The sequence below is a fragment of the Leuciscus leuciscus genome (assembly GCF_965113295.1).
Source record: "Leuciscus leuciscus genome assembly, chromosome: 18".
In the NCBI taxonomy this organism is placed as follows: domain Eukaryota; kingdom Metazoa; phylum Chordata; class Actinopteri; order Cypriniformes; family Leuciscidae; genus Leuciscus; species Leuciscus leuciscus.
The window spans coordinates 23,435,791-23,460,725 of record NC_138742.1 but is presented as its reverse complement, the minus strand read 5'-3'; positions in this window follow the sequence as shown (position 1 = coordinate 23,460,725).

Here is a 24,935-nt window from a genome sequence, read left to right as displayed (position 1 = left end):
AGAGAGAGAGAGAGAGAGAGAGAGAGAGAGAGAGAGAGAGAGAGAGAGAGAGAAATCTTTCAAAATAAGTGTGTTTGCATAAAGAGTGGAACATCTTTTGTGCAAATGGGTGAATAAAATCAATGAGTTAATGGCGCTTTGAAAATTTTGGGGCTGTTTTAGTGTCTTTAGATGTTTTAGTTCAGAGGTTTTCATTAGCTTCCACTTAAGAACAGGTAATCACTATTGCCAGTAAAGATGAACTCACACGCCCAGCAGAGTATGTGAGTGGAGCGACGGCAGTTTCATGACTCCACTCTAAATCCACTCCAGGTTTTATGTGATTCATTTTCACTAAAGATTTGTAATTCTGATCATGACTTCGCACCATTCACATATTCTGACACTATAGAGCAAAGTTAAATAAGGCACAACAGTATTTTTTCTGAAGCGGTTGAATTATTTTTTTGTTCGTCAAATTCTGTGATGTCTTAAGGTCACACATTTCTTAAAGAATAGAACCATTTAATGGAATGAAACGAGTCACATTACTATGGCTTACCAGTAAATGAAGATTCAAATAATGGCTTTTCCCATTTATTCGTGGTGTAATATAAAGTATGTTCCTGGATAAACATTCTTTGTTCTTCCAGGAATAACATTCCAATCAACCAGGTGTCAGATTTTAGCAACATACTGAAGGTCTATTTTGTGCTTTTTCTTTTTAGCCCTGAAACTAACTGATTCTTCTCCTTGCTTTTATAGTGTTTTGTTCTCTATTGCATAAGTCCCTATGCAGACGGACGAAAATGAAAATGCACTAAGAAAAAAAATTAAATGAGAAAGAACATTGCATGTACGCTTCTGAAAGTCACTGTGTGAATTCATGTTAAATGATATTTAACAGAGCATTTCATTGCATGTTACATGAAAAGGTGCTGAAATATTTCCAGCAGTCTTTTCATCTCTGATGACTTTCTCAGACGCCCATGCAAGTACACCTTCACATGTAAGCAAATGTAGAGAAGCTTCAAAATTAGCACCTAACCACCCCTATTGCAATAGTATGTTACATAACCAGACACAAACGGAAGGTAAACCTGTTTCATGAGCTGAAATAATTCATTTGATTGGCATTAATCTTGGAATAGGTATCACTCAACGGTGCCTTTATGTAAATGATTATATCTCTGCTGATGTCATTTAGGCACATTACATGGTCAAGAGGGATCTCAAATCTGTCTGTAAAAGTTAATAGTAAAGCAAACTACTTGGGTGCTTTTTCAGAACTTTTAGATATTTCAGTTCACTCCAGTTCACTTCAGTTTGTGTGCGTGTGTGTGTGTGTGTGTGTGTGTGTGTGTGTGTGTGTGTGTGTGTGTGTGTGTGTGTGTGTGTGTGTGTGTGTGTGTGAATATAACATGTCAAATAATGATCTTTTAAAATGTTGTTGCTAACACTTGGGTCATAAACACCTTGTTTAACTTTTAATTGGGTTGATATAATCCCTGTTTATTTGTGACGATATCTTGCAAATGACCATGCTTGAGTCATACACAGACCTCATTCAGCATGCAAAACACAACAATGGTAACAATAACATTTTATTTAAAGTAAATTATCAAGTATGCTGTAACGACTGAGACAAATCAGACACAATTATTTGTTATATTTAACATATAAACTCTAAAACTCTCACTGGGATCTATGGTTCCACACCCCCAACTAGGGCAAGAACCATGACTACCATCAGATAAGATGGTTTTATTGCTGTTAAAAATGTGGTCATGTGGTCAAGACTGAGGCCATAGGACTTGACTTAAGTAAAACAGACTTTCCTACATGAATTTATAGACGAACTGATCTATAAATGAACATGCATCCCAGGACATTGTGTGTGATAATATAAGGTCTTGTATAATGTCTCTTGCATTTGTATTTATTTCATACATGCTTTATGAGAGAACTACTAGTTAATGTAACCCACCTATATTGTGTCTCCTATCTAATTAATCCTCATTTAATGACTCACACTTTAGTGTACATGCCTTCACTCTCCCAACAGAGTATTTCTTCATTCCAACTCAGAAGAAAACTGCATCTTTACTATCAGAGAATGGACAACCATCAACTCTTCTGACTTCCTCCCTTCTCTTGGTTGCTCGGCGTGGCCTCTACGGACCAGGGGCCTCATGTACAAAGACTTGCGTTGAATTCATACTAAAACATTGCGTACGGACAAAGCTGTAAATGTGCGTACGCAAAAAAAAACAAACAGATGTATGAATCTCTGCGTACGAAGGATCCCACGTATATTCTCTTTGTACATCCCAATTAACGTAAAATTGAGCGCACATGCACGAGCACAACGCCCCACCCAGTCTCCTCCCTTAATTAAATCAATTTAAATATGGTAATGAGTCCACTTTGGCAAAAGAAAGCAGTAAGAAAATGGCTAAAGCAAGCGGCAAGAAACGAAACTTTACAGAAAGTGAATTGGAGGTGCTACTATCGGAGGTAGAAACGAGAAAAAATATTTTATTTGGAACTTTTATTTGGAAATGAATAACAAAAGGAAAAAATATGAGTGGGAGAGTTTGGCTGATGTCAATGCGGTGGGATCTGAAAGTCGCACTGTAAATGTAGCCTGGGTAACGTCAGACCTCTTCTCATTAGCCGCTTTCCGACCAAGTAGTTACAGGAACTTAGATCTAGGAACTGTCCACTTCTAAACAGTTCTAAGAACTACTCTCCCCCAAACTCGGTTTTGCTGTTTGCGTTGGCCTGGCCAAGTGGCCATAGGAACTGGTAGGAGGGGTAAGGGAGTGACGCAAGCACGGTGACTTTTATTTTGACGGCGCGACGGACCTTTATTTTGGCGGCGCTGAGAACGCCAGAGCAAACAATGCTCGCATTCTCTGTTTATTAGTTAGCGATCTGTCTAACAGTACTGTTTAATATGTTATTAGATAGAACTGTTATAGAAAGTAGACAGTATATGAAAAAAAGGTTATTACTAGCCTATGCCGTGTGGTTGATGTCCAGTGTTGCTAGCTGGGCAGATAAACATAATCATGTTTGGCTTGGTCCCCTCAAAGTTGCGTTGGATTTTCTCTTCAGCATAAAGGTTTAGAGACCCATCTATCACTGTTTTACATGTTTGTATAGTTAGTTTATGGAGTAAATATATAGGCTATAATCTGTGTGTTTACATTCCAGCTGTTTTAAAAATGGCGGGTGCTGGTGTTCCGCGTGCGTTCGGTCAATCAGCGTACATCACGGGTAGTTCCTATAGTGCTGGTTTAGACCCTACTCTGAAGTAGGACCTAAATTAGTTCCTCCAAATGGAGTTCCTAGAACTAAAATCGTTCCTAGTTCCTGCGGTGTGAACACGCCGACATCCGGGTACTTTAGCCAATAGTTCTAGGAACTGTGAAAAGGTCCCTCCGGTCGGAAAGCAGCTATTGAGACGTGGTCTGGGAACCACATGTTCATTTTCTCGTATTTGAGGTGTGGTTTACGATTGCCCAGAGCCGTTTATTGGGCGCTACAAATGTCTATCAAATGCGCCTGTACGTAGCTCATAGCCAATCGTTTCAATTATACCAGATGACGTATATAGAGCGACTGAAATTCGACGAGGAAGAGGACGAAATAAATTTGCGTTCTAAACTACTTAGAACACTATCTAAGGCTGCATCGAAAGGTAACTTCGTGTCTGCTGCCATGTTGGATCCATAGATATAAACAAACTGCTTCAGTGTGTCGCATAGACGTCGTCATCGTCTTGCTGCTCCCTCCCCGTTCTGTGATTGGTTCCCTTTTGGAGGGGAAAATCTGGTCCATGGTGTCCAGGCTGCCAAGCAGCGTGAATAAAATTGCGCGCACAAGGCAGCATGGGGAAACCCAGGCTACTGTAAATGACCTTAAATCAGAAAATCATTGTGGTCTCTAAAAACTCGTTCTCTTCGGATTCTGCCATTAGCAATGTCCTCTAATAAGGCCAAAGCTGCCATTGCCATCGACTAAGGGTTGTATCAATTTGCATATGCTTTTATATGTTCTTACTTAATTGCATAATTGATAGAATATTCCCATAAGGCTCGTGTGACAATATATGTCAATTATTTTATAAATTGCAAATTAATAGCAATGCTTCCCACAGGTGGTGGTGCGATAGACTTGTAGAACAATTCGTTGTGTAATGTTTGCAACTTCACTTCATTGCCTGTAAGAGTCGCCAACGGACAAAAACAATGAGAAATGTACGTACGCCAGACATGAAATTGGCGTGGAGGAACGCACATTCTCGCGTTAATTTCACTGTTAGTACATCCGACCGTGAGCGTGAAAGCTGGCGTACGCAAAGTTTTTGTGCGTACGCAAGATTGATACATGAGGCCCCAGGACCGGCAGGCCACAATCTGCACTCAAGCCATGTGCTCATAGAGACAAAGAGAACTTTCAACCAGAATAGAGTCAAACAAACCATGCAAGTCCATCACCATTCCGTCATTCAACGCAGAAGAAATCGTTTTAAACTCATGGAACCATCAGAAGCCTTCTCCAGGAACTTCACGAAATGCTTTTACTGCAAAGGCCATGCAAGTATACATTTAATGAGGTGCTCTGAAAATAATAAGCAGATGGTTCTTTTCATAGTTAGATGAATCTTTTCCATAGCTTCATTCCCTGTTTACGGTTTTATCCTGTCACTTTCTATTTTACACATGTATGTGTGATTGTGCGAATGTGTATATGTTTAAAGTAGTTGTTTGTGATTTAGTTAATAAAACTTGTGCACAAATACATATTTGGTTCTGATTCTCTGCTTGCAACAAAGTTTATTTTACGATTTAGATTTTGACTACAGGCTCTTAGTAGTACTGTACAGTAAGGAAGACATTTCCCTCCCCGTAAATTAATATTTCTTATTTCTTAGAATCAATAAACAATTAACACTGAGTGTTCACGGGACGAACAGGTTGATTGATTGTAATGTTAATTTTACTACATTAAATTAATTATATTAACTGATCCAAATATGCATAATTAATTATTACAAGTTATGATTGATTATTAATATTTATTTTGAGCTAATTTGCTACAACGCTCAGTTCTTGTTTAGTTGCTATAACTCTTGTGTAAGTGAACTATACACTCGAAAATACACTGGGTTAAACCCAAGGGCTGGGTAAATATAGAACAGAACACATGTTGGGTAAATTTTACCCATCAAATTGGGTTGTTTATTTAACCCAGCATACTGTACTACTGTATGGTTTACAGCAAAGCACAGTTTATATAGTTCTCTTACGAGAGGTCTCTCGTACTGCGTAAGATATCTTACGCTAGGGGAAAATCCTTTTCCGCGAGATATTGAAGCCAAAAATTATCCTTAATTTTGTAATAATGCAAAACGCGTTGCAGCAGCAATGCAGACATAGGCGAGACAGCTCGCGTGCCTATTGGCTGCTCTGCGGCAACTGCAGCAGCCTATCGAGCGAGGCCTGGCGTGACGTCAGACCCAATCAGGGCACTTCGCGCCCGCTGCGTCACGTCCCGCCGAAATGGGCGTGGTCTAGGCCTATAAATATCGCTCGCAGGCAGCTATTATCTGATTTTTCATCCTTCAAGCGAAGCACACGCATCGCTGGAGCTGGAGAAGAAGCCGCGCCGTCTGAAAGAGAGCACCTTCAGCGGGACGAGTCACTGAAGTCGCTGGCCGCGCCGCCTTCCTGCCTTCCTGCTGCGCTTTCCGGCATTATATCCTTTCTCTGCTACTGTGTTTATGTATGTGTGTGTGCTCGCCGCCGCGACACACACTCCCATTGCACTAAAAGAGCTGGGCGTCTTTTTCAAGACGCCCCTTTTCCTGATCACGCAGCTCTCGCACTCGCTGACGGCGACTGCCCTCACTGCGAGTTAGGTACTGCCTATGGTGACTCTGAGGACTCACCTGGCATCCTTCTCCGAGACTGCTCCCCCGCCCCCCCCCCCCCCAACCCGCAAAGCTTGCCGGTTCGCCCGCTTGCCTTGCCTGCTTGGGGGACGATACCTGTTCTCCCTCTGTTCGAGCCGCGCACACCGCGCCGCTCACAGAGGATGTCAGGAGCGGGCGGTCACGGGGCTAGCTTTCTCTCTCCCTCTGTTCAAGCCGCGCAAACTGCGCCGCTCAACAAGGGAGGCTGGAAGCGGACGGTCGGGGTTAGTTTTTTCTTTACGTTATAAGAAAGCTACCCTGCCTTCTGCGCCCCATTCATGCGTCACTCACCGGCGAAAGGAGAAAGGTGTGTTTTTAGTCCCTCCGAGGATGGACTGACCTTCAATTTCTCATACATATTCCCAGTTCCCTGATCATGCGACTGGAAATATCAATATTGCAGCAGGCGAGCCTGTTTTAATACAAGCGCGCCTGCAAGCATACGCCGAAGAAAGCATGTGACGCTCTTATATGCTCGTGCATCCGAAAACCTTTGCGTTCCCCCCCTGTGGCTCAGTGGCGGAATCATTGGTTTTTCTCACGAGAGACCGGAGTTCGAATCCCGGTCTAGCGGCAGTTAAAATTATGCCGCCAATGCTTCGCTCTGTCAGTTCCCTGAAAAGCGACTGCAGACGTGCATTTTGCAGCCAACGAGCGCGTTGCACAACCCGCTCGCCTGCACCCAAACACCGTTTCTATGGTTTCCGTGCGTCACTGGCGAAAGGAGAAAAGAGCGTTTTCTGGTCCCCCCGCGGACGGACCGACTTCCTCTTTCTCGTACATTTCTCATTCCCCTCTGAAGTTCGGGCGACTGGAAATGTCAGTATTGCAGTGAGCAAGCCTGGTGTAATACACGCATGCCTGCAAACAAACGCCAGCACGTTGACGCTCTCTTATGCCGTCAATGCTTGCTCTGTCAGTTCCCTGAAAAGGCGACTGCAGATGTGTATTTTGCAGCCAACGAGCGCGTTGTACAACCCGCTCGCCTGCACCCAAACACCGTTTCTATGGTGTTCCGTGCGTCACTGGCGTAAGGAAAAAAGGGAGTTTTTCTGGTCCCGCTGCGGACGGACCAACCTCCTTTTTCCTATACATTTCCCTTTCCCCTCTGAAACAGGCGACTGGAAATGTCAATATTGCAGTGAACAAGCCTGTTGTAATGCACGCAGGCCTGCAATAAACGCCAGCATGTTGACGCTCTCTGTTTCTATGGCAACTTCTCGCTCGTTCAGTTCCAGTAAATGTGACTGTTCCAGTGTATCCTGCAGTAAACAAGTCGGTTCTGTCACCCGCTTGCCTGCACACAAACGCCGTTTTTACGGCTACCCAGATAAATCCCATAAGTGTGAATTTTTTCTGGTGTCCCGGCCACGGCCGATGGTGCTTTATGTGTAAGAAGAATGCCCACTGCCCAGTGCCCATCTCTACACACAAGCACAGCCCGTCACACAGGGCTCGCGCACATGAATCGGCTCAGACCGATTGCGCTTCAAACATGGTGAATGTGCCCACTACCCAGTGCCCACTAACACCACGTTATGCATGTCTCACGGTTTCTGTAAAAACGAAACCAACGTGCACTCGCTTCACGCAAGCGAACGATGCTTTCGGTGTGATAAATGTGCCCGCTGTCCCGCGCCCACATCCACACATAGACATGACAGTTCCCACGGGAACCGCCCAGCCCTCCCCCTCGCGGTTAACCACCGCAGAGGAGTCGAGCGCTGGCAATCTGCCCGCTGTCATCAGCGCGCCCCATGCCTCAAATGTCACGAGCGACACGCTTGTGTTGCAGCACACCGAAGCTTCTCCATCGCTGAGCGAGCGGAGCGCGCTTCGTATTCGACCCCTAGCTATCCATGCAGACGCATGGGCAAAGCTACCCGGGGTTTCGAAGTGGGTGCTGAACATTATAGAAAGAGGCTATTCGCTGCAGTTTCGCCGACGCCCTCCTCGCTATGTGGCGCGCGTCGAGACCACGGTAAAAACAGAAGTAGCACATCTACTTCGAGCCGAAGTGACGAAACTATTGAGCAAAGGGGCCATAGAACCTCTCTCTCAAGATCAGAGCGAGGGAGGGCTATACAGCAGATACTTCCTGGTACCGAAAAAAGACGGGGGTCTCAGACCCATACTAGATCTAAGGCAACTGAACAAAGTGCTTGTGAAGCGACAGTTCAGGATGCTCACGACCAGGCAAATCCTTGTGCAGATTCGCCAAGGAGATTGGTTTGTGTCAATAGATCTGAAAGACGCGTATTTTCAAATACAGATAGCGTCACGTCACAGGCGATATTTGAGATTCGCCTTCGAGGGCCAGGCATATCAGTACACAGTCCTGCCGTTCGGTTTGTCCCTAGCACCCCGTACATTTACGAAGTGCATGGACGCGGCGCTCGCACCCCTCAGAATGAGAGGCATGCGAGTGCTGAATTATTTGGACGATTGGCTGATTCTAGCGCAATCTCGCGCAGTGCTCATAGAACACACGACCATTTTACTCGATCACCTCGAGGATTTGGGTCTGAGTGTCAATTGGGCGAAGAGCTCCCTGTCACCCAGTCAGAAAATATCTTTCCTGGGCACAGAACTGGACTCACTATCCATGATAGCGCGACTATCACAACAGCGCGCGGTAGACATTCGACGCACAGCGAACTCTTTTCGCTGCGGCGCGTCTGTCCCGCTCAAAAGATTTCAGAAGATGCTAGGTCTCATGGCCTCAGCATCGTCAGTACTCCAGCTGGGTCTGCTCCGCATGCGCCCGCTGCAGTTTTGGCTGAAAGCGCGAGTCCCACGCAAAGCGTGGGCACCCGGTTTGCTTCGCCTCAGGGTCAATCAGAAATGCGTTACAGCTCTGAAACCCTGGAAAGCGAACGACTGGTACCAATCAGGTGTAAGCCTGGGGACTTCCTCGAGGGTGAAAGTGGTGTCCACGGACGCGTCCACCTCGGGATGGGGAGCGCTGCTCGAGGGCAGACCGTTCTTCGGCCAGTGGTCAGAACGGGAGAAGCTCCTGCACATAAACTGCCTCGAAATGCTGGCAGTAGACAACGCGCTGACGCGTTTTTGTCCCCAAATAAAAGGTCACCACGTCTTGGTCCGTTCGGACAACATGTCTGTGGTATCCTACATAAATCGCCAGGGCGGCATCAGATCCGAGAAACTGTACAGGCTGGCAGAACGCCTCCTGGTATGGGCTCAGTGCAACCTGCGCTCGCTCAGAGCAGCGCACGTGCCAGGGATCATGAATATAGGACCAGACAGACTGTCCAGGAACAATGTTCCGGCAGGCGAATGGTCCCTACACCCACAGACAGTCCAACTGCTGTGGAAGAAATTCGGCAGAGCGGACGTGGACCTGTTTGCGTCTCAAGAAAACGCTCACTGTCAAGAATTTTTCTCCAAGAGCAGGAGCGCGCTGTCCCATGTGTGGCCCCGCCGCCCGCTCTATGCTTTTCCCCCCGTCTCTCTCCTGCCTCAGGTGATAGAACGGATCAGGGAAGAAGGATGCTCAGTACTGCTGGTAGCACCGTTCTGGAAAAACCAACCTTGGTTCCCAGCCGTGATGCAGTTAGCAAGTACTGCCCCGTGGCCAGTACCAGTGAGGAGAGATCTCCTCTCACAGGCCCGCGGCTCGATCTGGCATCCTCACCCGGATCTATGGTCCCTTCATGTCTGGGCCATCAACGGGTACATGTTGGACTCCCCAAAGGAGTATTAAACACGATCACGCAGGCTAGAGCTCCGTCTACAAGACGACTCTATTCTTCGAAATGGTCAGTGTTTTCGGGCTGGTGCACAGCCCGTGGTGTGTCACCCACAAATTGTGATGTGACGGAGGTGCTTTCCTTCCTACAAGAGCTGTTGGATGGGGGCAGGGCCCCCTCCACGCTCAAAGTTTATGTGGCGGCTATAGCAGCGTTCTCAGAAACAACGCTTGGTCAGTCAATAGGAAGGAACGATTTAGTCATCCGCTTCCTTAAAGGAGCTAAGAGACTGAATCCTCCCAGACCTCCCTCAGTCCCCGTATGGGACCTTTCTACGGTTCTGGAAGCCATGAAAGGTGCGCCATTTGAGCCTTTACAGTCAATCGATTTGAAACACCTGTCTTTCAAAACGGTGTTTTTGCTGGCTCTCGCTTCGGTGAAGCGCATAGGGGATCTGCACGCGCTCTCTGTGAGCGCGGCGTGCATGGAGTTTGGGCCCAATGACTCAAAAGTTATACTCAAACCTAAGCACGGTTATGTTCCAAAATCCCTCAACACACCGTTTAGGGCGCAGATTATCTCTCTGTCAGCCCTACCGGTCCCTGATGAGGAAAGAGACGCGAGCCTCCTTTGCCCAGTCAGGGCATTACGAGCTTATGTGTCTCGCTCGTCTGTTTTCAGACAGACGGAACAGCTCTTTGTTTCGTTTAGCGGACGTTCTAAGGGACTAGCCGCGTCGAAACAGAGCCTATCCAGATGGATAGTTGATGCTATAGCGCTGGCATACGCCTCCAAGGGCATGCAGTGCCCTTTGGGTGTCAGAGCGCATTCCACAAGAGGCATGGCCTCTTCGTGGGCTTGGTCAAGTGGGATTGCCTTGCAAGATATTTGTATGGCGGCAGGCTGGGCCTCCCCGTCTACATTTATAAGGTTTTATAACCTAGAGGTTCCCGCCCTGCAGGCCAGGCTGCTGTCGGTCTAAACTACCAGTATTATCTGACCTGATGCGTTCAGCTCAGAATGCTGCGTTTACTGAGCACAGCTCAATTTTCGACAGTTTAAAGCTGGGCAAACTGTGTAAGACCCACATTTTTTCCCATCAGTTCAGGCCGTACCCCGCCCTGTCTGTATGATGAAATTTGCGTCCCTTCGACGCTACTTTATGTGGAAAAGTGAGGCTGCACCCCTCCTTCTTCCCGGACTCTCTGTGAGTTCACTGAGTGATTGTGCACTATATGTACCCCGGGCTTTCGCCCTTGGGTCTTTGGTGTCAGATCTCAGCATGCACGGCGTTTTACACTGGGTCCCCTAGCGTAAGATATCTTACGCAGTACGAGAGACCTCTCGTAAGAGAACGTACTCGGTTACTAACGTAACCTCGGTTCTCTCTAGAAGAGGGAACGAGTACTGCGTATCTTGCCGTGCATGCACACGCTCTGGTTGCTTCGATGATGAAAAACCAGATAATAGCTGCCTGCGAGCGATATTTATAGGCCTAGACCACGCCCATTTCGGCGGGACGTGACGCAGCGGGCGCGAAGTGCCCTGATTGGGTCTGACGTCACGCCAGGCCTCGCTCGATAGGCTGCTGCAGTTGCCGCAGAGCAGCCAATAGGCGCGCGAGCTGTCTCGCCTATGTCTGCATTGCTGCTGCAACGCGTTTTGCATTATTACAAAATTAAGGATAATTTTTGGCTTCAATATCTCGCGGAAAAGGATTTTCCCCTAGCGTAAGATATCTTACGCAGTACTCGTTCCCTCTTCTAGAGAGAACCGAGGTTACGTTAGTAACCGAGTACGTTTTATATAGTTTTGAATAGATATTGTATACATTTAAGCTCATTTAACAAATATTAGAAGTAAAAATGAAAAATTTTGAAGTAATTCAAGTGTAATCGAGCAGTCTCTGTTGTCCCTTCTGCCGTAACGCCGCAGGATCTCGTGCCGGCACTTGTAGCATGTTTAGCGAGGAACTTCCAGCTTCTGTATCTTTATTTGAATAAAATCATAAAAATGTTATGCAAGGCATCAGGCGTTTCCATCACGCGAAAAGACCAACGTGACACTCGTTTAGGTGACTCACTATGTATGTTGCCCCTGTATGTTGCTTTGTATAAAATTGATCGATATAGCCTACAGAATAATAACAAATTTATAGATACAAAAACTTTACACAAACCTGTATTTTACCAAAGACACGCACCAATTTGACGGAGCTGCACTGCTCTCTCCTGAAGAGGTTGCAAAAAGCCTGCGATAAATAACTCAACCCCTGGGTTGTTATATCTGACCCAAGCTCTGGGTAACACAAAAACTACCCAAACAATGGGTTGTTACATGTGACCCAGGATCTGAGTAACACAAAAACTACTCAAACATTGGGTTGTTACGTCTGACTCAGGAGCTGGATAACACAAAAACTACACAAACACTGAAAAAATAACACAAAAAAGATGACCCAAAAGGCTCAAACCAGGATTTGGGTAGAAAAAAAACAAAACACCCAGAGTGTTTTTTAGAGTGTCCTAAGCAACATACTCTATTTCCCTTTCCCTTTTTTTTCTTTTTTTTAAATTATTATTTTTTAAGGCAATAGGTTTGCATGGTTTTTTTTTTTAAGGAAGTCTAACTAATTCGATTTTACAGTGTAGACACCGTACATTTTTCCTTGGAGCATCATCGTCCGTATAAATGTATAAATCCTAGAAGTGGTTGCTGTCCTTTTCCTGTCAGTGGAGCAACTAAATGCTGGTATAATTAAGAACCTCACATTCCAGTGTGACACGTACTTTACCCTGGTAAAATCACTGTACACAAAGCCTTTATTTGTTCTAATACAACATGCTGTTCCCATATAATTAAACAAAAAGTATCCTTTTTTTACAGTGTGCATGAGAAGCAGAAGCATGGCTCAGTCTGAGAGCTGTACCGGGGCCGCCCTAAGGTTCCACTGACTGAGAGGTTTGCCTTTGATGTGTGTCAGAGCGCTATGACAGTAAGCTTTGATAGTGACAAACCAAAATTATCCTCCCTCCACTGGGTGGCATGTGAGGAAGAGGCCATGATAAAAAGACAACATGTGAACAGCAATGTGGCAGAAGAGCTCAGGAACGTTAGAGATGACATAATGAGGACAATGGAGTTCATTTGTCATGCTGCTTTGGTGAGAGCACGAGGCACACTGCCAAAAGTTACTTGAAGAAACATTGTTTTATTACAGCTTAATGATTGCACTGCAACAGAGTCTGTTTGGTTTTAAAAGCTGTTGTTTTACATGGCCAGTTACACTGTTGCTTTCTTTATGTATTTTACACTAGAAACACAGCAAGGGTGGTGCAATAGTTAGACAGAAACATTGAGCTGTGGTGCACGTCTGTCATGTTTGAGTCTGGTCTGAGATGTGTCTCCATCTCACTTCCTCTCTCCAATGTTCTACCATTTTCCATGGGATCAGTCTTTTAAAAAGGCAAAAGCTCCCACACACAAAAAGAAAAGCAGAGGCTAAAGGTTATTGTTCAGAAGCTTAGATTCTAATTACTAGCAGAATTTGCCCCATTGACTTTTGAAGAATTTTAGCCTTGTGATGTTTTAGAGAAGATAAAAGTGTCATGTGTCCTAATGGAGTGCTCTGGTTAGGTGAAAAATTGAAAAATATCATCAGCTAAGGGCAATAGTAAGTGTACACTGAGTCAAATATTTGATAATTTTGTTAAATGGTTTGCACATGAGATAAATGCAAGATGCTGAACCACAATTTAGCCTCTTCATGTAATGAAGCTCCTTAAAGGACAAGTTCGGTATTTTACACTTAAAGCCCTGTTTACAGATCGTTTCTGATGAAATAGAACGGTTAAGATTAAAATTTGGACACATGCTGGTGTCCCGAGAATTTTAGGTTTCTTTCGCTTCTCCCCCCCACCTACAGAATGGCTGCATATGGGCACTGGAACAATCCTTCCAAAAAACGCATTAAACTTTCGTTAACAAAGACGTGAAACTCACCGAGTGGTCAGGGGTGTTCACTGATATGCTCACACAAAAATCGCTACAAAAGACGCTTTCCAACAGGTTTTATCGTAGTTTTTGTCCAAGTTTTTTTTTTTTTTTTTTTGACAAAAACTACGATAAAACCTGTTGGAAAGCGCCTTTTGTAGCGATTTTTGTGTGAGCATATCAGTGAACACCCCTGACCACTCGGTGAGTTTCACGTCTTTGTAAACGAAAGTTTAATGCGTTTTTTGGAAGGATTGTTGTGGAAGGAACTTGTCCTTTAAAGGTGAAGTAGTTTCTGCACCACTATACGCTGATTTCACGCAGCCGTTATTTTGAAATCGAAAGCGAGGCTCCAGTGGGAAGAAAACCGGAAGTGTCGCCTTTAATCACAGGAGAGTTGTGAATGCGATGGCAGATTGTTGTGTTTAATGTATAAAATGAGTTATTCTAAAACTGTACATACATTTCTTTCATACTTTAGACTATATACAGTGAAATTAACATATAATTCAGAAAGTAAAAAAAGAAGCAGGAATGAACTATATACATATCCTATATTGGATATTAACATCCAATAGTGTAAATCGCGGCAGCAGCTTCAGGTTGGTAGTCCAAGGCATTGTTGTTTATCTTTACTTCTGGGGTTCTTCCCACCAGAGCCTCACTTTCGATTTCAAAATGGCGGCTGCGTGAAATCAGCGTATAGTCACTGAATGGAATGGAACAACGAATGACTATTTTCAAACTGGTTTCCTACACATTTGTCTCAGCTGCCATTGGTCAAAGAAACAGTTAGCCCTGCCCTAAGCACATGCCATTGGTTGGGTCAGTGTTACTGTGTCAAGCCGTAAAAAATAAATAAAAAATTCCTTTCAGATATTACCTTACATGTAACAAGTTATATACCTGTTTGTGAATGTAAAGGGTCTGCAAAGTTTCAAAAATCAAAGTGCACGATAAATTGAGTCTCTGACCTGAATCTGAACTGCCTGAAATGAGTCATCAGTAATTTCAGTCCTACTTCCTGCTCGAACTCCTAAGTTTGTGACAAATTTGCATAATGCCATCCTATGGTCTTCATTGGCTGCCCAAAAACAATGTCTACTTTGACCATAAAACGATGTAGTTGTAGCTGAGGCCTTGAAGAGTTTTCGTGTTGTCAACCTGTCGAGAAGATGCTGTTTTCTGCATGCGAAAGCAAACCGGTACTTTGATACGGTCATTGATACAGTAAAACCGACATCATTCAGCAGAAATTCAGATATGGGAATGTGCGTTTTGTTTCCAACATGCGAAGCGGTTGTCCAATCGCATACTGAATGTGCATGCAATCGCAAGAAGTGTAAAACACGAAAGTATGACATTTGCTATCTTCAGTTTGTCTTTACAGTGGCTGGGACAGATGCTGAACCGCTGCCCCAGTGTGTGATTTTAGAAACACAAACACCTGACACTCAAAGACAAACCCTTGGATTTTTTCAAATTAAAGTTATCTTGCCTTGCACAACAGAAACGCAACATCAAACATACATCAGTGTCTAACAGGTGTCTAGAGGCGTACTACCACGTCTCGCAACGAGTTGCCAAATAAGGAAAACCTCACACAGTTGCCGAGGTGCAAATCTTACATGCTGCCAAAGATATCTGTCAAGTTATGTTTGGAGAGAATTTCACACAACAGATTAGTGACATCCCCCTTTCTAACAAAACCGTTAGCAGCCGCATATCTGACATGGCAATCGATGTTAAGGAGCAATTGCTCGCTAAAATCATGCAAAGCCAGTACGATGCCCTGCAGTTTAATGAGACAACTGATGTCGCAGGGCTAGCACAGTTGCTTACCTATGTCAGATATATAAAAAATGGCAATATTGAGGAAGACATTCTTTTCTGTCGGTCTCTTCAAGTGCACACAACTGGCGAGGCATTGTTTGAAGTTCCGGATGGGTACATTCGGGATACAGTCATGTCATGGGATAATTGTGTTGGGATGTGCATGGACAGGGGCCGTTCAATGACTGGGAGGGTTAGCGGTCTGGTCACTTGTGTCCAGCATTTAGCCCCTTTAGCCAAGGTATGTATGATGTATGTACTGTATGATGAATCTCTCACATCAAAGAAAATGCCTGAGTCTTTGGAGTCAGTTTTAAAGCAGGTAGTGCAAATGGTCAATGTCATTAAAGCACGGCCATTAAATGCACGCTTGTTTTCCTTGCTTTGTCAGAAAATGGGAGGGGAACATGAGCAGCTCCTATTTCACACTGAGGTTTGCTGGTTCTCCCGAGTTTGAGTTTTACCTCGCCGCTACAAATTGCGTTCAGAGGTGAAGACGTTTCTTATTGATGCAAAGTCCGACCTTGCGCTGTACCTGGACGACTCCCTGTGGTTAGCGCAGTTTTAAACTTAGGGTACGTTTACACTACAACAATATGCTTAAAACGGATAAGTTTTTCCTTTGAGTTTTCCGCGCACATACGACACCACTGTCAAAACGATCCCCATTCATACGGATCCTCAAAAACGACAAAAAACGCTGTATTTTGCTGCCAGGCCATTAGATGGCGATGAAACACTAACACGTAATACGTATGGGCATGACGTCATCGTCTTCAGAGTTTCGTTTTTGTTGCGTTTTCAGGCACCCAAAAAGCTGTTGTGTAAACGAACGGTCAAAATGCATCAAAAGTGTTATGTTTTTAGTTGAAAACGGTGTCGTGTAAACAACCCCTTAGTGTAAATAGCATCTATCGCTAAGAAAAAACGCTTTTTTCACTTAGTGTAAATAGAATCTAGCATCTAACGCTATTTGCACTTACTGTACTGTAAATAGCCGCTGCCTTAATTTAAATTTGTCTCTGCATATTAATCTGGGATACATTAAAGGTCCTATGGCATGAAAATGTCACTTTATGAGGTTTTTTAACATTAATATGAGTTCCCCTAGCCTGCCTACACTGTAAAAAAAACAAAAGTTGAGAAAACTTAAAAGTTTAAGGCAACCAGCTGCAGGACATTTTTGAGTCTCCTCAACTTACGTGTTTGAGTTCTCAACTTTTTTTCATGTTAAATAGTTGAATAAACTTTAAAAACTGAATTTGTCATACAAAACGTAAGTTGGATTTTTTACAGTGTATGGTCCCCCAGTGGCTAGAAATGGCGATAGGTGTAAACCAAGCCCTGGGTATCCTGCTCCGCCTTTGAGAAAATGAAAGCTCAGATGGGCCAATCTGGAATCTTCCCTATATGTCGTCATACGGGGAAAGGTTACCTCCCCTTTCTCTGCTTTGCCCGCCCAGAGAATTTGGCCCGCCCATGAGAAAATGAGCTACGACCGAGCAAGCTCAATTTCGTTTTTTCCTTGAGAGACATCATGGCTTGCAAACAAGCGAAGCATGGCAGTTGCTCAGTGTTTGGATGTAGGCCTACAAATGAACACAAAAGTTTTTTTTTTTGTTCCTTAATGCGAGCCTCTGAAGAACCATTGGGTTAATTTTATTTTACTTTAAGCCAACAACGTAGGCTAGCGTTAGCTAACTTACATGATAATAACTGTAACAGCATACATAAACAAACCAACTAAAGTAAGTATCCAGACACAATATTTTTAACTAACCATTCAGAGATGTCCTGCTGTAGCCACTGAGTTGCAACTTCTTCAGGTGCTTCTCCATCCGCATCAGATTCTGGGTAAAACTGGAAAGCTTGAATGACCGCGTGTCTCTGAACCATTGTAAACATTAGCGCCAAGCTGGTCAAGGCCACACCCCCACCCTCCACCTTGCCCCGCCTCTCTTCTCCCTATTAGCTTGTAGTGGCTGTAATTCTGCACCAAGGCTGAATTTCAGGAAAGAGACTTTAGATATAGTATTAGGGGACCACTAAGGCCTATAAAAAAACATCCAAAAAGCAGCATGTCATAGGACCTTTAAAGTATTTTAACAAAGAACAAATGTACACCACCTTGTAATATTCACGTAAGCACTGAATATTTGCGACAGTGATTTACGCCGCCACGGCAGGTGGACTAATATATATTGTTTCTGGCAGTGTGACTTGGACAAGGTGACATGTGAAGACGGCTGCACGTTAGCTAATAAAAAGTTTCTAGTTGTTCGGTACTCGCTGTACGTCTCCTCATTTATTACTGCACGCCCTGTGCAACATATACAGTTAAACAAGAACAAGACATGGTGTCAGAAGAAAAGTAACTAAAAATGGATTTTGCAGCAGTACCATCTCCGCACATGGACTGGGAATCGTCCAACTTACCAGATGCATGGCGTAAGTTCAGGCAACATGCAGAGCTCATGTTCGCGGGTCCGTTAAAGAAACGAGGTGAAGATGAAAAGTGCAGTTACTTGCTCCTGTGGATAGGAGAGAAAGGAAGAGATATATTCAACACCTGGGCGCTGACAACAGATGAAGCAAAGGTACTGAAAACATATTATGACAAGTACGAAGCATATGTGATGCCCAAAACAAACACAATATTCGCCAGATATAAATTTCATGAGCGAATTCAAGGAGCCAACGAAAGTTTTGAGCAATTTATGACTGAACTAAGACTGTTAGTGAAAGACTGTGCTTATGCAGACAGCGAGGAAATGGTTAGAGATCGCATTGTGTTTGGCATTCACTCTCCGCGAGTGCGAGAAAAACTGTTGAGCGTCGGCTCGGAGTTAACGTTAGACAAGGCCATGGATATTGCTAGATCACACGAAGTTGCACAGGCTCAGCTCAAAACGTTTGCAAGCAGCACATACAACCCCCGTGATCAAACCGTGCACGCAGTCATCTCGCAGAAAGAGTCACATAAGCGAACAGTAAAATCTGGAATGAAAGCCTTTCATCGAAGCAGCAATGACGTCACGGAGCGCGGCAGAAATTGCGGTTACTGTGGCAACCAGGCTCACGGTCCTTCTGGAAAATGCCCGGCAAAAGGTAAACAATGTGGCAAATGCGGGAAATCCAACCACTTCGCCAAAGTGTGTCGTTCATTTTACAAAAAGAATGTCCATACAGTGAGCAAAGATGTTTCTCATGATGAAGAAGACCTAAATGAAGAATTTTTCGTGGATGCAGTCTTACAAAAGTCATGTGACACAGAACAAGCATTTGCAGACATACTGCTGGGAGAAGAAAAAACGGAAGTTAGTTTCAAGTTGGACACCGGAGCACAGGTGAATGTCATTCCACTGCACACATTTAATACGCTAAAAGATCAGTGCAAGCTCACACCGACTAAGCACATCCTCACTGGATATGGTGGTCAAATGCTCACAGTAAAAGGTACATGTGTGTTGATGTGCAGATACAAAGACAAAGAAACACTGATGAGCTTCTACATAGTCAACACTCAAGCACCGCCTGTGTTAGGTCTAAAAGCATGCCTGGACCTGGATTTAATCAAGCTAGTGCTCTCAGTGAACGCACTTAGAGAGGAAAAGTCCATCATGGAGGAATATGCTGATGTATTCGATGGCATTGGATTATTTCCAGGGGAGTGCACAATCCATCTAAAACCCGATGCAACTCCAGTTGTTTATCCACCGAGAAGGATACCACTGGCTCTACGTGGCAGACTGAAAGAAGAGCTGCAAAATATGGAAAAACAAGGAGTCATAGTCAAGGTAACAGAGCCTACAGACTGGGTGAACGCACTTGTGGTCGTGGAGAAACCGCGAACTGGCAAACTCAGAATCTGTTTGGATCCCCGCGACCTCAACAAAGCTATCAAGCGTCCACACTACCCCTTGCCAACGATAGAGGATATCACGCCCAAGCTAACAGGTGCAAAATACTTCAGTGTTTTAGATGCCCGTTCAGGGTACTGGGCAATAAAGCTAACAGAAGAATCGTCCAAGCTAACGACATTCAACACTGTACTAGGGCGATACAGATTTCGTCGTCTTCCATTTGGTATCATTTCAGCTCAGGATGAATTTCAACGCAAAATCGATGAGACATATGAAGGTCTAAATGGTGTCGTTGCAATCGTCGATGATATCCTGGTTTACGGTCGAACCAAAAAGGAACATGACGACAACTTGCATGCAGTGCTGCAAAGGTCCCGTGAGAAAGGTGTGAAGCTCAACCATGAGAAAAGCATTGTGAGTGCCTCTGAGGTTCGCTACTTCGGTCACTGCTTATCCGCTGAAGGAGTCAGGCCAGACCCTGAAAAAGTCTCAGCGATCAAGCACATGGAGCCACCAAAGAGCAAGGCGGAGCTCGAAACAGTCCTGGGAATGGTAAATTACCTGTCCAAATTTGCACCCTGCTTATCAGACATCAATGCACCACTTCGTCAGCTGCTCAAACAGTCCAGCGAGTTCATATGGGATTCCCAGCACGACGCCGCATTCCAAAAAATGAAAGATCTCATTACTAAGGAACCCGGACCTGTACTTGCATACTATGACCCACAGAAAGAACTGCACCTTCAAGTGGATGCATCGAAATATGGCCTCGGTGCAGTCCTGCTGCAGGACGGGAAGCCGCTCAGCTATGCCTCAAGATCACTGACTGAATGTGAAGTTAGCTATGCTCAAATAGAGAAGGAGCTCTACGCGGTTTTATTCGGCTGCAAGCGTTTTCATCAGTACGTATATGGCCGGAAAGTCATAGTGGAGTCTGATCACAAGCCGCTTGAAGCAGTGATGAAAAAACCACTAGCCGCAGCTCCGCCACGACTTCAAAGAATGATCCTGCAACTCCAGAAATATGATATCACTATCACACACCGGCCAGGAAAGGAGATTCCTGTGGCAGACACCCTCTCTAGAAAGTTCATAGAGGCAGGGAACGACAATCTCAGTGAAGGAATGGACATGCAGGTCCACATGGTATACAAAAGCTTACCTGTCAGTGACGCAAGGCTGCAACAGATCCGTGCTGAGACTGAGTTAGACAGCCAGCTTGTCCAGCTCAGGCAGGTGATTCTGGATGGATGGCCTGGAGAGAGGAGAAAATGCCCTGCAGACATCAGCGACTTCTGGAATTTCCGAGACGAACTGTCATTGACCAACGGAATCATTCTCAAAGGTGAGAAGATAGTCATACCCTCATCACTCAGAGAAGATATGCTCACACGCATTCACGTCGGTCACATGGGCATAGAGAAGTCGAAGCAAAGAGCACGAGATGTGTTATTCTGGCCAGGAATGTGTAAAGAAATAGAACGCATGGTCGAAAGATGCGACACCTGCCTGGAGCAACGCTGTTCAAACACCAAGGAGCCCATGATTCCTCACGAAATTCCAACCAGACCATGGCAGGTGATAGCTTCAGACCTCTTTACCTGGAACAGCGAAGAATACATGGTTACGGTAGACTACTATAGCCGCTTCTTCGAATTGGATAAACTCAACACCACCACAGCTGCCACTGTCATCAGCAAACTCAAAGTCATCTTTGCAAGACATGGCATCCCAGAGAAAGTTGTATCCGATAACGGTCCACAATATCGGGGCAAGGAGTTTGAAGACTTTGCAAAGTCATGGGGTTTCATGCACACCACCACGAGCCCCCATTACCCCCAGAGCAATGGTTTGGCTGAGAAGACTGTGCAGATCGCAAAATCGATCTTGACAAAAGCAAAGATGGACAGGAAAGATCCCCATCTCAGTTTGCTAGAGTATAGGAATACACCTGTTGACAACTATAAGTCACCTGCCCAGCTTCTCATGAGTCGCAGACTGCGATCCATACTGCCAACCACCATCAAGCAGCTCCTACCCGAAATTGTCAGTCTCACAGAGGCACGCTCTAAAAGAGTAAAGCAGCAGCAGCATCAGAAAAAGTATTACGATCGCTCGACTCGTCCACTGTCCCAGCTTCACACTGGACAACGTGTTCGAATTCAAGAGCACGGTCTTTGGAAACCAGCTGTCGTTGTACGACCTGCCGACACACAAAGATCCTATCATGTTTGCACTCCAGATGGTCGGGTGTATCGCAGAAACCGTCGTCATCTTCTCAGCACAAAAGAAGAGCCTGTGGAAAATACCCGCGTTCCTGCAAACATTGAGGAAGAGCAACACAGCACTGCCTCATCAATGCTTCAGGTACACACTGAAGTACCAGCACAGCATTCAAATGACAGAGAGATCCAGCCCATACAATACCATACCAGATCGGGTCGGGCAGTGCGACCTAGAGCAATCCTTGATTTGTGATTGGTATTTCGTCTGGGGTGTAGGCGGATCGCTGCCCCTATGAGAGAAATGGAATCTAAGATCTGGTATGGGCTGTCTGAGAATAATGGACGTTTTGTTCATAAGTATTGTTTGTCACAGGTGTTTAGACGTTTTGTGAAATACAGCAACCTCTGTGTTTATGCTAGGGTAATGTTTCAGTGATTTGAGTATGCATACTGCATTGGCTTAATGTGTTTTTTGTTTTTTTTTATTCTTTCAAAAGAAAGGAGATGTAATATTCACGTAAGCACTGAATATTTGCGACAGTGATTTACGCCGCCACGGCAGGTGGACTAATATATATTGTTTCTGGCAGTGTGACTTGGACAAGGTGACATGTGAAGACGGCTGCACGTTAGCTAATAAAAAGTTTCTAGTTGTTCGGTACTCGCTGTACGTCTCCTCATTTATTACTGCACGCCCTGTGCAACATATACAGTTAAACAAGAACAAGACACACCTTTACAAAATATCCAAGTGAAAATATTTGTTACTGCCATTTTCATTGGCATATTTTCTGTCAGTGAGATAATCTCTGTTAGAGATATATTATGATGCATCTGTTAGGTCATGTTGTGTAAAGATCCAGGTATGCCATTCTGTTAAGATTAATCAATAAAATAACATCTGTTAAAATGATGAATGCCAATCGATTTTCCTTTAAAATATTTGTCTTAGGCTTTTATTTGATGCAGTAGCACACAAATGAATAGGTTTCTGCAGCTAGTCAGCCACATGGTTAACATCTCAAATCCATTTTTCCATTTTTTATCCTTTGATTTGTGCCAGTGGTCGACTTGCTGCATTTCCTCTGAGGAAAAGAGGCGGAATCAGGCTGTATTTGTTTGTTCAGCAAAACCTCGCTCTGCCAGTCCTCTTCTTTGACTGTTCTGCTCTCGCCTCAGGTTTCTGTCAGATAAAACAAGATTGAGAATTACAAAGCCACACTATTCAAAAAAGAAAACAAACTCAAACAGCTTAATTTGTTTGCCTGACATTTACACATAGTTCCTGAAAATAAAAATATACATGTCACTGTCCTTGCTTTTGTTTATTTTCAAATTAATTATTTTGTGTCCTCATTAACCTACAACTATGAAGGCGAAATTGTCTGTAAATATATCAAGCAAAATGTCTTAATTATATTTATCCAACATCCAATGATAAAAATGCACACATTTACTGAAAAGGCTAAATGTTTTTTTTTTTAAGCATTTTATTTTTACTCAACGTGCAAATGTATGTATGAAGAGTTCCTGTGCCATCTGAAATTTTCTTCTAGAAGGATCATTTTTATAAAGCTTGTATATTCAAGTTAAGTAATTTCACTTAAATGACAATTAATAGGTAATTTGCATTGCGATTTAAGTGAAATTATTTAACTTAAATATACAAGCTTGATAAAAATGATCAATCTGGAAGAAAATTTCAGATGGCACTTAGAGGCTTTTGCATCTGAACTCTTCGTATATATGTATATGCATTTATATGTATGCATGTCACAGACACACCAGGTTCCAACCTCACTCCCTCACAACAATCCCCGTCACCAGAGTACTGATCACCTGCACCTGTCACACTAATCAATGCACTACATAAGCACACACCTCTGCCTCAGTCATTGTCTGGTTCCCCAATATGGATAAATGACTAAAGCCATGCTCTGCTTACCTGTGCGTTACCTACCGGAGATGATTCTAGTTCCTGTGCTCCAGTTCCAAGTTCACCTCTCCAGCGTTCCTCTCCCTCATCTGCACGTATGGGTGCATTTCCCATATCACCGTGGATCTCACCTGTCACTGCCAACTAAGGTTACTATCCATATTCCTGCCCATCCTTCCCATCTGCTTCAATGGCTCTATGAAAGACAGAAATAGACTGTTACAAGCTCTTCCAGTCTAGGGTTGGGAGAGGGTAACAGGATTAAAATAAATCAATCAGGAGAAACGTAAACATGGAGTCCTTTGCCGCAGAAATGTGAGCCAACCAACTTGATGCAAAAATAAAAATTATTTTTGTTAAACAAAGAAAGTGGAAGCATTCAATCTTCAGGAGAAGGTCAAGCCAAAACAATAAACAAAAGGGGAAACGTACTATTGGAAGGAGAACTAAATGACCTATACAGGTAAAAGAAAATAAATAAAACATATGCTTCCCTCCACTCCCTGACTAACCAAAATCATGTATTACAAAAGAAAAATTGGCACCATCTTCCTATAGCTTCTCATAACATAGAAAAAAAAGGGGGTTGAAATAATATAGACACAATACCTTCTAATACCAAAACAATGTTAGAAAGAAAAGGGATAAAAGAAAAATCACTACCTGTTGGCAAAATAACTACAATGCTGTTTTGACACCCGAGCACACACAAACCACAAGGTGTGCAAATTAACTGTTACGGCAACACACAAGTCTGGTACAGGGGAGAAGTGAACCTCTCTCAAGCACTGTTCACTCTGCTCTTATAGCGGTAGCTCTGTAACACACTCCTTACAATCATCAGGTGAGGCTAATTAACTGCAAGGCTAGCAGAGTGAGGGAGATACAGACAGAGCACATAACAAAAACAACAATATTCAACAGAGTAAAATACATATCAAAAACACTTTTTACACAATACCTGCTCAGGATGTAACAACTGTGTCATATTCATCCTATATCACCGTTCTCCATTGCATTGCCATTTTCTATACTCACCTGCCGGCATCGCTCACTGTGTTTAAGGCCATGTCCACACTAATAAGTTTTCGTTTGAAAACTTATATTTTTCTCTCCGTTTTGGCCTTTCGTCCACACTGAGACGGCGTTTTTATGAATGAAATCGAAGCTTTTTTGAAAACGCACTCCAAAGTGGATACATTTGTAAAGACCGTTTTCTCGTTGTAGTGTGGACTGTGAAACCGGTGGTATTTAAAAACGATGACATCAATTTAGTCATGTGATGCATATTGTACCAATAGATATTCATGTTTATACCAGTATTGTGCCTGTTATGTGCCATTCACTTTCACACTGTTGCTAAAAATATTCTACATTGCACACTCTTCATATCACAGTTGTAAAAAGATGACA